The sequence below is a fragment of the Prenolepis imparis genome, unplaced genomic scaffold, assembly GCF_030444845.1.
Source record: "Prenolepis imparis isolate NDT839.2.m4 unplaced genomic scaffold, iyPreImpa1.0 SCAF_3, whole genome shotgun sequence".
NCBI classification, from domain to species: domain Eukaryota; kingdom Metazoa; phylum Arthropoda; class Insecta; order Hymenoptera; family Formicidae; genus Prenolepis; species Prenolepis imparis.
Genome location: NW_028141161.1, coordinates 6,874,639 through 6,890,903, shown reverse-complemented (window position 1 = coordinate 6,890,903; position 16,265 = coordinate 6,874,639). Strand labels below are relative to the sequence as shown.

The following is a 16,265-nucleotide window of genomic DNA, read 5'->3' as shown; positions in this document are numbered from 1 at the left end:
ACATTCGCCCAGAACTTGCTCGAGACACTAATAGTTTTGGTCGACGAGAGTTACCAGTCACGAAATACGATTTCAAACATCATATCGTACATATACACTCATAATTGTGTTTAATTAATTATTTACATGTTACATAATATTCGACTTAACTTTTCCCTGATAGAAATTTTGATTTGGCGCTTGCATGGCACTAACCAGCGTGCCATACTTCATTTCAGGAGCTAGCATGGCACGCTGGTAAGCACCATCCTCGAATCGTCACGTTTTGCCCGCTGGCGCCACAACTTTGAAAAATTTGGCATGGTCCTGGCATGGCGCTAACGGTAAGACTTGCGTCCATTCAATTTTATAATGAATGTCAAGCATTTATAAAACAGGTTAGATTAAACAGTATCAGGCGCAAGCATGGTCCTGATATGTACCTTTCCAATTCTTTTGGATAAGACTGTGGCGTGGCAAACTTGCATGGTGCTGACAAGTGTCGTGGCGTCGACAAGGCAATTTCTACCAGGTCTGTCAATGCAATTTTTTATTTTTCCATCAATGTATATAGGTACCCGGGTATCAATTGCGCGCGATAATAACAGTTTTGGTAGAGACGAGTTACCAATCAATCACGAAATGCGGTTACAAACATCGTACTGTACACATAATTGTGTTATTAATCACATGTTACATAATACTCCACTTAACTCTTCTATTAATGCACAATTTTTTACCTTCCCATCAATGTATGGGTATCCAGGCATCAAATGCGCGAGATATTAATAGTTTTGGTAGAGACGAGTTACCAGTCGGTCACGAAATGCGATTGCAACATCATTAAATACATCCATAATTATGTTTTAATTACATGTTACATAATATTCCACTTAATTCATCTGTTAATGTATAATTTTTCACTTTTTCATTAATGTTTGGGTACCTGGGTACCAATTGCGCTAATAGTTTTGTGGACGAAAGTCAGTGAATATTTGACACATTGTACATACTATGATAATTTCTTTAAAGCAGCAGCTGGGCATCGAACTTTCCCCTTATATTTTAGGAGATTTCCGAATTGTAATCTCTGTCAATGGGTACCCGGGTATCATTGGCAGAAGGGTTAATGCACTTTTTGCACTTTTGCACGCTAAATTCGCCGATTGAAATAAACGCGTTAAATAAACGAGGCGCGTATCCTCCTCTCAGGTCTATTTAAAATTTCAATTGAAACTTGTCCGGGCCATTTAGCAGGAAAGCCGGGAAGTGTATAAATAAAAATGAAAGAGGCGCGTCCAAGAAGTCTCTCTCCGCCGCGCGAGAGATCTCGGAGAGATGTCGCTTAATTTAACGACGATGAATCCGTTGTCCCGCAGCGGCCGTTTTATACGGAGCAGCTAGTTTATATTGTAGACCGGGAATATAACTCCCTCGTAAGCGATATGATCCTACTGTGAGTTTGCTCGCTAGGAAAAATCAGAGCATAACGCGACAGGAAGGATCTCAAAATCTTGTTCCTTTTCTCCTTAGTCGGATAATTTATACATACAAGGCTGGAAACCTTATGATAGTTTAGAAAAATACCAATTATGATTTGAATTATTATAGAATGCGAAGAGAAGAATCACTCTATGACTCTTTATCTTTTATAAAAAAATATTTATATTTAATAGACATAAATGTAATTATTAATATTTAGAAATGGGATTATTGGAGCTATTATTGGTAGAATGGTTTGTTTTATTGAAATATAGATATGTAAAGAGATTAGCTTATCTGTCTTCGGTTGTTTATACAAATATATAAATATGTGTAATGTTAACATTAATAAAAAAATAGGATTTATTAGAGCTTACATTATACATATAATAATAATTTCATATGGACTATGTTCTCTCATCGGGATTATATTTTCTATATAGTCAATTTATATTATAAATAAATAAATAAACCTATATTATATTATACCATACATTAATATAAAAATTATATTATGTTATATATAAATATGAAAATATTATATTATAAATTAGTTTGCTGAAACTTTCCTCCTTGAAACGAGCGAGTCTTAAATAATGCGTAAACGCGCCCGGTTCGCGAAATCCATCAGACTTGGGGTAATCTTTGACATCGTTTTCATACATTGCATCAGTCATACATTTATTTATTCGCCAGCAACGTATAAACAGACAGACGGTCTTTGTCGAGGACTCTCGAGCCAAGATCAAGGAACTCGACCCTTCTTGCCAGGATAAAGGATCACTCTAGAGTTTCTCTCTCTCACGGTGTTTCGTGTTTACGCGTTTTCCTAGCAGACAGCCGTTTCTTTCATTGCATTAGAACAGATTCTACATATATATATATATATATATTTTTTTTTTTAAAGCCACGTGTTTCCTTCGACGTTATATTATTCGAGAATATAATATTAATTATAGAATTCTATATTTTTTAATTATTTTTAAGAATGATGTTTTTCTCTCGCATAGTTTTATAGTAATCACACTTTGCCTATTATTTTATATTCGCGTAGAATACCGGGAATTTTTTTTGTCTCGGCAAACCGCAACACACAAAAAGAAGGCAAACTCGCGTAAAACGAATGGCTGGGGTTTTTATTTTTTCTAAATAAAAATTGTCCTCCGTGTTTCCGTGTAAATCGGAATGTAGCTTGTGGCGTTGCGCGCGGAGGTCCTCGGCGAATAAAGTCAACGCGATTATAAAGGAAAAGTCCCGAGGACATACTCGCGGTTTACGAAGCCGGAACGAAAGTCGACTTTATATACACTCACTCTCCGCTGCTTCTGTTGCCACCCTCGTGCATATATAGAGGCGGACAACACGCAATCCGGTTTGAGAAGTTGCATCAACTCATTTCGTTTGTTTACATTTTTTAATTCGATATTTCTCGCGCGCCTCATCGTCAAAGGAACGCGATACTAATCCAATTGTCCGTGTCTATTTTTAAAAAAGAGGTTACACAGAAGCGCCTCGTTGTCTCATTATAATGAATGATTTTTTTTAGATATCATTTCTCTCGGACAGAGCTTCGTATTATTAGTTTCCTCGATCCTTGTAACCAGTCGGTTATATACACTTGCTGGTCTTATACAGCGTAGTCTTCGGTTGCCACGATTTTTAAGGCACTAATAATAATCTGACAAAAAATGTCATCAACAGAAATTTATTAGTTTCAAACCGGCAACAAATTGTAATAATATAAATTTGCCGAACACTTTTTTTTCGATAAAAAAGCAAGGTTATCTTAATTTTTTCAAATAAAACAATTGTGTTTTTTTTTAATAGTAATGTAGAGGACATTAAAACAAATTTAATTAGTACATACATTGTTATTTTAAGTTACATTACAATTCGAAATAAATCTTTTTACATTTGTTAAAGAGTAATTCTTCGCTAACGAGGAAGTTCATTAGAAACATAAATAGTAAATAGACTCGACAATTTGACCTTAATATTGTCCATAATATATAATTTAGCTATTACTCTGATCAGTAAATTTATTATTAATAATTTATCAATTTATCATATATCTGAGTGCCTGATATAATATATAATGAATCGCTATTGTAATATGGACAAGATTTAGTTGATGCTATTCATAATAATTTATTGAAAAGAAGGAAAATTTGTGTTGCGGAAGCAATTTAAACATTTACTTTAACTAGTGTGTTATTATGTTTGTTTATTATTTACGTTTCTAGAATTATGCTTTAGTTTAAAAAAGGTTTATTTTGAGTTGTAATGTAACTTAAAATAACATTGTGTTTCATTAAATTTATATTTTGCCTCTACAACACTATTAAAAAAATACAATAGTTCCATTTAAAAAAGTGTTCAATTTCAATGTTTATTATTGCAATCTGTTGCTGGTCAGAAATTGATAAATTTCTGTTCATGACTTTTTTGTTAGATTATCGTAACCTGAAAAATCGTTACGAGGACCACTCTGTATACTTGCTAAATTTGTTGATCCCATTATTTTCTTGGTTTCCCTTGGTTTCACGTTTCACGATTCTCCCGACGCACATTGTCCGGAGAGTTTGTCAAAAAGAGGGGGAGTCTAGAAAAAAGTACAATAAAAAAGTATAAAAATTCCTCACTACTATTTTTCTCTCTATTCCTTCGCCTCGACGAATGTTCGTTCATTTTACAAAGGAAGGCGAGCTCTCTTGCCTCCGGGAAGTCAAGTTTGCGCGCGTCGATTCGCGAAAAAAAAAAGAAAAAAATACGAGGATGCGTATTCTGCACATTCCGCGAATATATAAATTTTTTAGCTCGCGACAACGAACTTCCGGTATGTATTTCCAGTTAGGAAAATTTCTCCTGGTTTCGAAAGGACACGCGGAGCTCGTAGCTTCTGCTAGTTCGAAGGGGTTAATATTAAGGGCGCATTTGTACGTGTCGTCCCTCCCCCTCCGCTTTCTCCTCAGCATCCACCCGGACTGGCTGGTGACCCGATTTTCGACCGATAACGACGCCGTGTAGAAGTGTCTGCATAATTCAGCATCGCATGAAGCATCGTCCTTCTCTGTTGATACAAACCGCCGTTACGTTTCAGCCTTCCGATATATTTCGGGGTCTAGGATGAATTTGCACTTTATCATAATGTCTTTGTCGCACATACTTACTCGCAATCCGTTTAGATCCGTTGCATTTTCATAGATAAATAAGGAATTTATATATAATTTTATATAACATTTTGGCAAGAATGTTATTTCTGGAACTTCTCAATTTGATAGGTCATTTTCATAGGATTTTTTATCAGAAGAAGGGAGGGACGAAGCCTCCCCCTGCACCCCATCCCGAAAAAATTCTGACTTAATCAAAACCCATTTCTGATTAAATTAAAATTAGATTTGTTGTATAGATTTGTCAAAAAATTTGATGAAAAATTTTGAAATTTTGATATATTAAAAAAAAATTGAAATATATCGATATCTCTCGGAAACTATTGATCATAGCACACACATCATAGTTTGCGACATTTCTTTTTCTTGGTAAAAAATCTGTCCAAACGCACCTATCATATTGAGGAATCCCGGAAATAGCATTCTCCCCAAAATTTAATATAAAGTTAATGTGTATTTATTTTATATACAATTAATTTTACCTGGACGATTATTGGTAGATTTACATATAAATCTTTTTGCACGGATTCTGAAAGAGCAAAATAACTTCGCGAAATGACAAAGTAACGCGAACTAACTTTTAATTCGTGAAACAATAATCACCGGTTGGGAAATTGCTTAAAAATAAATTGGAAACATCCGTTTAATAGTCTGTTAGTGGGCCGGAAAAAAAAAGAGAGCAAGAGAGAGAGAGAGAGAGAGAGAGAGAGAGAGAAAACAATTGTCCAAGCTGCGGTTTGGTTAACTCAAAAAACAGAGACCGCGCGTTTTATTAAACTGCTGTTGTATACTGTAATTTATAAATCGAGCGTGTTTTCCACGCCGGCTTTAAATCGCGCAACTGTTTTTAATTTCCATTCGAATTCGAATCAGATTTTATATGCGCGTTGTGTACATTCGCGATTTCTAAACGTTGTTTCCGTCCGAAAAAAAAAAAATAATAAAAATCGTAGCAAAAAATCTGAGATTTTCTTCCGCGTTCGTCTAAATAGAGTACGTTTTGCATCGGAAATACCTCTCTCGGCATAAGCTTATCATTAGTCCTTCTTTTGCCTTTGGCGGAAAGCGAAATCTCTAACAAGGAGAGGACAACTCGTCGTCGTCTCTTCTCGGAAAAAATGTTTTAATCTATTAATTGTTGTCGAGATTTCGGAACGGTTCTTATTAAAACCGCCTTCCGCAAGTCGCCAACAGTCTTTAAAGAACACTTCTCATCAATATGCCATTATGCACGACGGTCTTACGTAATGACTTCTCTCTCGTCTTCTTTCGGTATATCGTTAAGAAACTATGCAATTCGTCTCTTCTTACGTTTTGAGTCCTACTAATTGACGACAAAGACGAGCTCCTTGGCTTCGGCGGAAGGGATAAATATGAAAATAGTCCGTCTGCAATTGAAGCACGTCTTGGGTTCGTTATTACGGGCTTCTATTTAACTTTCCAGTTGCCTGCCTCGTCCTTCGGGAGCAGATCCTTTCCGCTAAGAACGATCAGAATATTCGCGATATAATATATATATTATATATATATGGGTGTATATATATGTATATATGTATAAGACAGAAATGTTTGTCATTTATGTCGCAATCAGCTTAAGAGAAGCTTTTTTTCATGGAAGACTGCTTTATATATATTTTTAACTTTATGTTAAAAATAAATTTCCTTATTAAATATATATATATTATATATTATATATATTAATATATTATATAAATATATTATATGTGTATATTTATATATTGTATTATTATATAACATATAATAGATACATTTCTGTCTATAAGAAAGAATAGTTTGTTACTATATTAATTTTACATACTTTTTTACAAATGTGGGGACATAAAAATTTATATATATATTATATTAATATTAATATATAAAGTTTTAGTGTCCGCGTTTGTTAAAAAAGTATGTAATTGATATCGCGTAACTATAACTGACGAAATAAATTGTGTTTCAATAATGAGCCAATTACTTTCTACTCTCTTGGCAATATATAAATTATCCTCAACAATTTCTTACGCGGTTTACGTTGCGGCTGCGATGGTAATTTTGACGCTTATCATTATGTGCGGAACGTTGCATCGCGAGTGCAGCGTGTTAAAGTGGTTTTCGCGAAGTAGTTTGGACCACAAACTCTAGATGTTCCGCCGGATATTCACGCGGATAAATTACAGGTTAAATTACATAATCGAGTCGGATCCTCGCTAGAGAGAGAAAGAGAGGGAAAGAGACGCTAGAAGGTAGCGTCCGATATCAAAGTGTTCTTTAACCTAACGTAAGATAACGCGACAAGTCTTTTTTTCGATCTTCGCTCGTGATATATTTTTTTTAGCATCCTATGTAAAAACCGATAAAATTATTTTCATTTTCTAATCTATCCCCCATCGCGCACATAGCTTTAAATGCATCAGATTGAGCTTAGCTTTTTTTCGGAGGAGCTTCTCTCCTTTATACTCGTCTTACTCCATTCAGCCGTAGTTTTATTGTCGTAGCGAAAAAAAAACTTTGAAATTGCGTAAGGCGCTATTAGCGAACACAACAGGATCCCTAAATCAACTCTGATCTTACCCTTCTTTGCACGTGATGGAAAAGAAATACCGGAACAACATCCTTTTCGCACGGATAGAAATTCCACTTTTGGCGCGCGTACTTAAAAATTAGCCCCCCCCCTTTTTTAACACGCGACTAACTTTCCCTATCGTCGGGGGAGACACGTCACTCCATCATTGATTCTCGTTCCTTCTCGATTTTCGCCTCGCGCTGGTCGAAACGTGGATGTCCAGGATCCGCGCTTCGGATATATCCTCCTCCTCCGAAGAGGGATGGGAAGGAGAAAACAAAGAGAGAGAGAGAGAGAGAGACACGCGCCGGGCGCGTGTAGCACGCGTTGCACGCCACGTCACGAGATATGCGAGCCGTGCCACTCCGGCAAGACAAACGTTTTTATTACGAAAAATCAGGAGGCGAGAGAGACCGAAATCTAGAGCGCCGCGCGCGTGCGCCCCTCTCGCGAGAAATCCCCTCGCGGAGGGATGAGGGATGGGGAGGGAGAGGAAAGAGGGCGCGGGAGCGCTCCCTCCCCCCCTCGTCCCCCACTCCGCGTCGTGTTCGCCAAACCGTACGGATTCACCATACGATCCACACCAAGCTAACCAATCCCTACTCTCTCGCTCGCTCTCTCTCTCCCTCTCGATCCTACGTTCTACTGCTAGCGCCGCTCGTGGCGAGAATCGTCTCGCTCGGTCCTCTCCGTCGTCTCTCGTGCCACCCTCCTCCTCTGGTTCCTGACCCCCTTCCCATCTGGTTCGCGTGAGGGGGTGGTTGGGGTGTTGTCGGAAGGGTGGAGGTGTCGGGCGCCAGTCGCTGCGCGAACGTTGAGCTCGGGTTTTCTGTCGTCCTCGCCTGAGCCCTTTTTTTCCCGGTCCCTCCTCCTCTTCGTCTCTCACTCTCTCTTTCTCTCTCCGAGAGAAATCGAGAGATACTCTCTCGATACACACGTGATACCATTTTTTTCCGCGACCTTTGGAGAGAGGATCCGAACCGTGAGGGAGGAGGAAAAAGGGGGGTGATTGTTTGTCGCGTGTGCTCTCCGCGGAAACTTGGGTGATCGAAAAGCCAGCTGAGTGCGTTGGGAAGGATGTAGATCTCTTGTGACCTGTCTCGTGCGATCTCGAGGGATACTTGAAGACGCTCTTCTCTTCCTCTTTCGGGATATCGGCGGTCATGGCGAACGGTGTCTCGTGACGATTCTTGACAGGTAAGTGGGATCCGAATGTTTCGATTCTCTGTGCCGACAGGAAAAAAAAATCTCCTTATCTTGAGCGACCAATCGTATCCTTCAGCTTTGCGTCCTTCGTCGCGATCTAGTATCCCTTGTATGATTCAAATACTCGAGTACTTTCATCGAGTGATATATATGTATAAATTTGACAACCTCATTGAGCGCGTGGAAAATGAAAAGGCGGTATAAACTTATTTAATGGCTTGCTTGGGAATTTGAGGCGTGTAAACTTAATTGCGCGGGGAGTTTGGGCGGAAAAGTTGAAGAGCGCCGCTGATGTAAACTCGGTCAAGAAATTTAAAGATTAGCGTGAATTTTTTTTCCTATTTTTAATAACACAGTTTTGGAGAGTGGAGGAAATTATAAAGAGAAGATTTTTCTCTTACCGCGCGAGAAAGAGGTACGAATTTAATTGAAAGTTCCAATAAGATGAATCGTGTAGATTCAATTGTGCAACTTTGGAGAAAGAGAAAAAGAAAGCAGAGGGGTGGGGCGTGTGAATTAAAATGCCTCTTCACCAGCGAATCTCTGAAGACGCTGCCGTAAATTTAATTACACAATAGGGGGTGGTAATCAACCAGGGATGGAGAACGGATTGACACATAGGTAGAATTCGCGATAATTCAGCCCAGAATTTGCCATATCCACTTTAGACACGCTCGCGACTTCATCTCTCTCTTGTGCAAAGTGGCGTGAGTACCATTATGCGGCGACCCCGTGCGGTCTCCGTCGTTACATCTGTAATGAATCGAGGAGGCCGAATTTGCAGTCGTTTCGTCGAAACTATTATAACGACGACTCTACGAGGGTGATAAGGTGTTATAAGAGCAGGACGGATTTTAGGATTGGGATTTCCTCGTATAATTGCTCGTTCGAAATCCTTTATCCTATTAGTCGGCGAAATCACAGCGTTAATGGCGTATAAAATCGCATCTTTCGCGGTCAAAATCATCGGATAATTTTGATTTTTAAATAGTAATTTAATTTAATTTTTTTTCCGCGTTTAACTCGCGCGTTTAATATATAATTGTATTTAATCGATCGCGACTCACTCACAGAGTTGACACAACACACACACAAAACACACACACACACACACACACACACACACACACACACACTCTCTCTCTCTCTCTCTCTCTCTCTCTCTCTCTCTCTCGCTGTCAGAATTCACTCCTCATATAATCACCGCAGGCGATTCGTCGCTTCTTGCTTGTTACGACATAACATAATCGTCGCATCTCGACGCCGTAATTTCTGTTGCATCACGCTTAATTAATCGGCATAAACGAGCGACCGGCTTTTTCGTCGACCCTTGATCATTATGATTTCGGGGTACACCGCGTTTACCCCCTTTCTCCTCCTCTCTTCCTCCCCTCGTCTCGTCGAATTCATCATCTTGCGCGGAGATTTCACGCAACATCCCTTCTGCCTATTTTCTCCTCCCCTTTTCTCGTTCTTTTGGAGTTCCTTCCCTTCGGAAATCGCTCACCGAGAGAGAGAGAGAGAGAGAGAGAGAGAGATCGATCCACGGGGGGCTCTCTCTCGTTGGCAACGAGAAGAAGAGCAGTCGATTAAACGAAATTAATGACTCCGCCGACGGTACCGAGGTCGAGGCAATTAGAGGAGAAGAGTGGAAAATAAAGGAAGGGGGGAGATGCGTTCTCTCGTAGGAATCGTGTTCATTTTTTTTCTTCTTTGCGGTCGAGTGTCTTTTCCTTCTCCCTCCCCTCCTCCGTTTATCTATTTTCTTTATTGAATATTCCGGTGTGATCGGTAAATTGTGAATGAAATATTATTTCTAAACGGCTGCAAATATTGGATATTATGTATATTAAACATGAAATATTATACAATATTTATATTATATTATATATGTATATATATATACCGGGAGTCCTATTTTAAAGGACCCACTCAAATATCTCAGAAACACTGTGTTAAATCAAAAAAATGTTTCCTACAAAAGTTGTAGGGTTTCGAGGGGGACATAACATAGTAATATTCATATGACCTTGGGCGGCGTCTCCAAGGTCAAGTGAAGGTGAGAATAAATTTTTTAAATGGAAACCCATATTTTTTATTATAACATCTTTTTCTACTAATTAATTTGAACAACTTTTATCTGAAGCATTTTTTTATTTTCTTCAAAATTCATTCTCACCTTCACTTAAGGTTAACCTTCACTAACCTTGGAGACGCCGCCCAAGGTCAAATGAATATTACTATGTTATGTCCCCCTCGAAACCCTACAACTTTTGTAGGAAACATTTTTCGATTTAACGCAGTGTTTCTGACAATGAGATATTTGAGTGGGTCCTTTAAAATGGGACACCTGGTATATGTATATATAAAGAAGCTAAATATTATATATTAAATATTTTGTGTTATACTTCTTATTGTTTGCAAAAGAGAATTTCTAATTATAATAAAAATAATAAAATAATTTTATACAAACATTTTGGAACAACATATTAAATTTTTAAGTACTCACGAGAGTACTCATAAAAGATTCGAATATACTTGATTCAGATTCGTACTTGGAAATACTGCTCTTGTTTTTTAAGGTACTTATAGAGAGTTCAAGCCTATCTCATCCAGGTTTGAGTCTATTTGAAAGTACTATTTTTGTCTAAGTAATCGAAACCATGTAAACAAATTTGAACCTACTTGTAAGACACTTAATCCCATCGTTAATCCGGTTCTAACCACATCTGCGTGAAGGGATACGCTGCGATATTCAGGGATTCGTGAAATTTAAAGGCGCGATATTGAAGCCATATAGAAGAGATAGAGAGAAGATCGGGGAAGGGTGAGATAGGGGAGTTATAGATAGGTTTTATCAGGAAAGCTCGGATTCGCGAAAGTTGCGATTTGTAGAAACTCGGTTCCGCGGATAGGGGAGAGTAGTTGCGGACGTTAGATTCTTCACGGGAGGTACGGAATCTAATATATGTGTGGAAGACAGGATCTCGTAGCTACGAGACGAGCAAAGTTTGTAAAGGTTCCGCGTGGGAGGATGGAATCTATGAAACCCCTGTGCTAATACAGGTTTAGGATCGCTAGTAGACTCGCTGTTGTTTGCGCGCCAATGATTGGCCCAGCTCTTGTATGGAAGAGGAAGGGGTTCGCGGAACCTCTTTTCCTCCTTCCTCGAATTTTCGCGAAAGCCTAGGTTCTCCGATAAAATTCCACGAAGAAAGCTCTTCGAGAGAGAGAGAGAGAGAGAGAGAGAGAGAACGAGATGAGATATCCAGGTATTACCTGAAAATTTAAGATCCGCGAAATCGCCTGAAGCGTGAAACGTGTGATATATAACGGAACTTAATCCACCTTTGTTATTCATATGCAGATGACACTATCGGCGAGTAATCCATCGTGGAAACTTCCGCGATTCGCAGTCACGTGGAAAACTTTCCACTTTCGCGTGAGACGTGACACGTGTCGGGAAATCTTGCGTTCGGCCTCTGAGAAGCATCCGACGAACTTTTTCGCGGACACGCAACTGTTTTTTTTTTTTTTTTCGAGATAATTTTGCATAAATCATATATAGGCCGACTCGCCGATCTCGGCTGTTGTTAAACGTTAATGTCGCGAAATAAAACCACGTTTATTTTCAATCATTACGCATTCGAGCGACGATGGAACTTTTAATGAATAACAAAACGTAATATGGAAATTTAATGACGGGATGTTATAAAAGATTGTTGGTATGCGATTCGATAAATTAATGTTGATAAGTAAACGCGCGCGAAACAATAAAAATTATTATTACATTATAAAGAGAATTATTATTATATTTTAATTATTATATTATATTGAAAAATGTATTATATATTAGATTAAAAAATATATCTATATATAAATCTATATACCTATATTATATTATAAAATTACACTAGTTTATAACAAAATATTTTTTTTTTCATTATTTTAAATCAGACAAAGTGTTTCTTATAGATTTTGGATGCTGAAAACGATGCCGCGAGCCAATTTTCACCAGCACGTCAAGTTTCCGAAATAATTGAGATTTAATATGTGCAAAAAATGGCTTTTAGCGATATTTGAGATTTTTTTTGTAAAAGAAGTTAACGTTATTTGGAAATTATGATCGGATGTCATCAAATATAGCAAAAAAGCCATTTTTTACATATTAAACCTGAATTATTTCAGAAAGCTGACGTGCTGGTAAAAATTAGCTTGCAGCATCGTTTTCAGCATCCAAAAATCTATAAGAAACATCTTGTCCGGTTTAAAATAATTTTTGGCTAGTGTTATATTATTATTATATCATAAAGAATATTATTTTATCACTTAATGTGTAAAATGCAAAACTTTGGCGATAAAAAAATAATATGCGTCTGTGTGTTTTTTAATTTTCCTTTACTTTTAGGGAAGTGAAATTCTCTCTCATCACGAGTTTTTAATTCTCGCAATCAGCGCGTTCGATCCGACGCGACGCGTCAGTTATGTAATTGTTTTGACGCGACTGGTGAGACTTGAGAGGTTTTTCTGTAACCCTTAGTAACCCTCGAGTTATCGACCAACTGGCGGTCTGGTTTTTCGGGCCGGCGACTCTCGGCTGCGCGATGTCGACTTTTTTCACTTGAATTTCCGACGGATTTTGACACGCGCAGCTGGCTGAGTAAACAGGATTTATCGATTTCTTCGGTACATTTCGTACTTTCAGGCAAAATGCCGTCGAATGTAATCGTTTCCATTTCGCCTGTGTTAAGCAAAAAATTGATTGAATAGCGGAAAGGCGGACGCAGTTCTCGCTCTTTTTTTTCTTTTTTTAGAAAAAATTCAGGGGGAGAATGTTATTTTCTCAATTTGATAGGTGTGTTTGATAGATTTTTTTCACTGAGAAAAAGAATGTCGCAAATTACGATCGATAGTTTTCGAGATATCGACGTCACAATTTTATTTCTTTTTTTTGAAAAATTGAAATTTCAAAATTTTTGGCGAGAGGTTTTTCCTAGAGATTTTTCATCAAATTTTTTGATATTAATAAATCTAATTTTAATTTAATTAGAATTTTTTGGGAGTGCAGGAGCTCCGTCCTTCCCTTCTTCTGATGAAAAATATGAGAATGACCTATTAAATTGAGAGGTCCCGAAAATAATATTTTTGTCAAATTCACACACACACACACACACACACACACACACACACACACAGAAAGAACTATATAACACATTTATACGCGAGTTGGAGGGAATATGATAACGAGATATAGCATCGAAATCCCCTCCGACTCGACCGAGATTGAACCGCGCCGAGGGAAAATGCATTTGTAATGGTTTCCGCAACGGCAATAATTAATATTAGTGCGATAATAATTAGCATAAATAATAGCTATTATAAGCGTAAAGCGATGACCCTGGATCAACTTGTTCATCGGTGGTGTTAGTATACATTTAGATTAGTATTAAATTTCGCCGCTTGTTTCGAAGGTATCGTATTAATACACGTTACATAAAAATCGGAGGGCTATTACAGGGAGAATTAACATATCTCTCTTTCCGTCCGCCGACTTGTTTGCCTTTTAGCTCGTTTGAAACTTTCCTGGTTTCGAAATCCCGAACAAAGATAACGAAAGTTGCGCGATTCTTTCGCAAGAAACTATCCTCTTTTTAAGGTCGGATCTGAGTTTACCGAAAGACATTCAGATCAGAAAAAGGGGGATAGAATGGGAATCTATTTGTCGACTGGGATACCACAGACACACCGTAGTGCGAGATATTTCTCGGGACACCCTGTAGAAACCGCGGAAAAGTAAGGCGCGACGTAAATAAATCCGTTGTTACGCCGCCGCCTTCTTTCACATGTAAATTCAGCAGGACGCATATAAATTGCGTTGTTACACGCATTGCCAAGGTTTTCCTTCATACGGGCAAAATCTCGTCGATGATACAATCCTCAAAGTCTCGCAACCATATCCCATTTTCACGCAAATTTTACGCCGCGTATAAACCCTCTCGTATACTATGATAAACATAATCATCCCTGATTCTTCAAAGTTACGCGTAAAATGCAATCTCTCGCACGGTCAACTTTTTTTCAACAATATTAGAGGAACTACTACATATATATAATAAAAAATAAAAAATTAATTATATTGTATATGATTAAAAAATATAAAATTAATATTACAAATTAAGAAAAAAAATAAAAAACTTAATTATATACCTACATACATATAGATATATTGCTTAATAATGTACTGCTGAATATATTAATATCAATAATATACTGCTAAATACGTATACATATTAATATTGATGTAAAGATATTAATATTATATTATATTAATATTAATATAATAATATATTTTCTAATGTCAAATAATATATGTAGCGTTAAACCAACGCCGTCTTTCAATCTATTTCGCGTCAGAATAAGTTAATAAAAACGAAATTATATATATATAAAAATATATTCTATTCTTCGTGTTTACATCATGCGCATGATAATGATAATTCCTGGGCAGTAATTTCTGTGCGAGACCAACAGATCGGGAATCGACCGGAAAGTTCGAGGCAGGTGACGGAAACGCGGGGTCTGTTTCCTGTATCGAACAATCGAAATGCGAGGCAACGTGCGTGACGACCCGTTCAAAGGTGCACGCAATTTGACGTATTGTAGGGCATATGTGTTAAGACCGGCACAGACAATGTGCACTCTTTCCGTATGCACTCGTCACGTGTGTTTGTTGCGCTACATTGACTGTTAATTCTTAGGAATACACACCGGGTGGCTCGTGAGTTTGAATAGAATGTGGCAATAATAATAATAATAATAATAATAATAATAATAATACATATTATAATATATAATAATATATATTAATTAATTAATTAATTATTTTTCTATTTACTCTTTTCCTTATATTTATATATCTCTTTATATTACTTTTTATTATTGTACTATATTTTTTATCATATTCATTATATATTTACGCGTGTTTTAGTATATACAATATAGGGCGTCCCAAACCTACCGTATAATCTGCTAATGGCAGATTCCTGGAATTATTTGGAGACGATTTTTTCTCAGTGAAAATGTCGAGGCACCAATAATTTTCGAGTTATAAGCGAAAATAAAGGGGTTTTCGTAAACTAAACCTTGCGGAAATAAAATATTAAAAATTCACAGTTCAGTTAATTTCAGGTATTAAGGCTTAGTTACAAAGATACATGATGGCAAAAATTGGGAACACGCAAAAAATGATGACCTCCCTCGACATTTTTGCTGAGGAAAAATCGTCTCCAAATGATCCCAGGAATTTGCCATTAACAGGTTATACGGTAGGTCTGGAACACCCTGTATATATAAACAAATAAATATCATTTTCATACCATTAACAAATAACATATAAATAAATATATAAATATGAGGAAGAAGTAAATTAAAATAATAAATTAATTGATCAAAAAATAAAAATAAATAAAAAATATGAAAAATATAATATGAAATGCACATAATAATTACGGTAAATATACAGAAATAATAATATGATAGAGTGTTTTTAAGAGATTTAACAAATATCAACAATAATTATTTGACATTTTGTAGCCGTTGCGATCTCAAAATTATAATTTCTTAAAATTTGTGTAGATTTTTATTGTCTACCACTTTTATTTCCTCCTTATCCTCCCGTCTCAACCACCCTTCTGACACTTGTTTCCTGAATTGTTTTCATATCATTGCATGAAGTTGAATGGAACAATTATACGCGCGCGCGTAAAAGCTATCTTTAATTAGTCACGAACTTCTGGTACCTACGGTATTGCCATTTTTAACGAAGCTCATTCATTATCGTGCGAGTTATTAGCAATTATGGTTTT

General features: G+C 37.0%; 1 protein-coding gene across 2 annotated transcripts in view; it reads left to right on the top strand.

The window, feature by feature from the left end:
* Positions 1-8,006: 8,006 nt before the first annotated feature.
* Positions 8,007-16,265, top strand: part of LOC145933321 (uncharacterized) — a 137,670-nt gene continuing 129,411 nt past the window's right edge. For both annotated transcript variants that reach the window (XM_083032910.1, XM_083032909.1), the window contains exon 1: positions 8,007-8,391. The gene's annotated coding sequence lies outside the window, so the exon portion shown is untranslated. The remainder of the gene's footprint in view (positions 8,392-16,265) is intronic.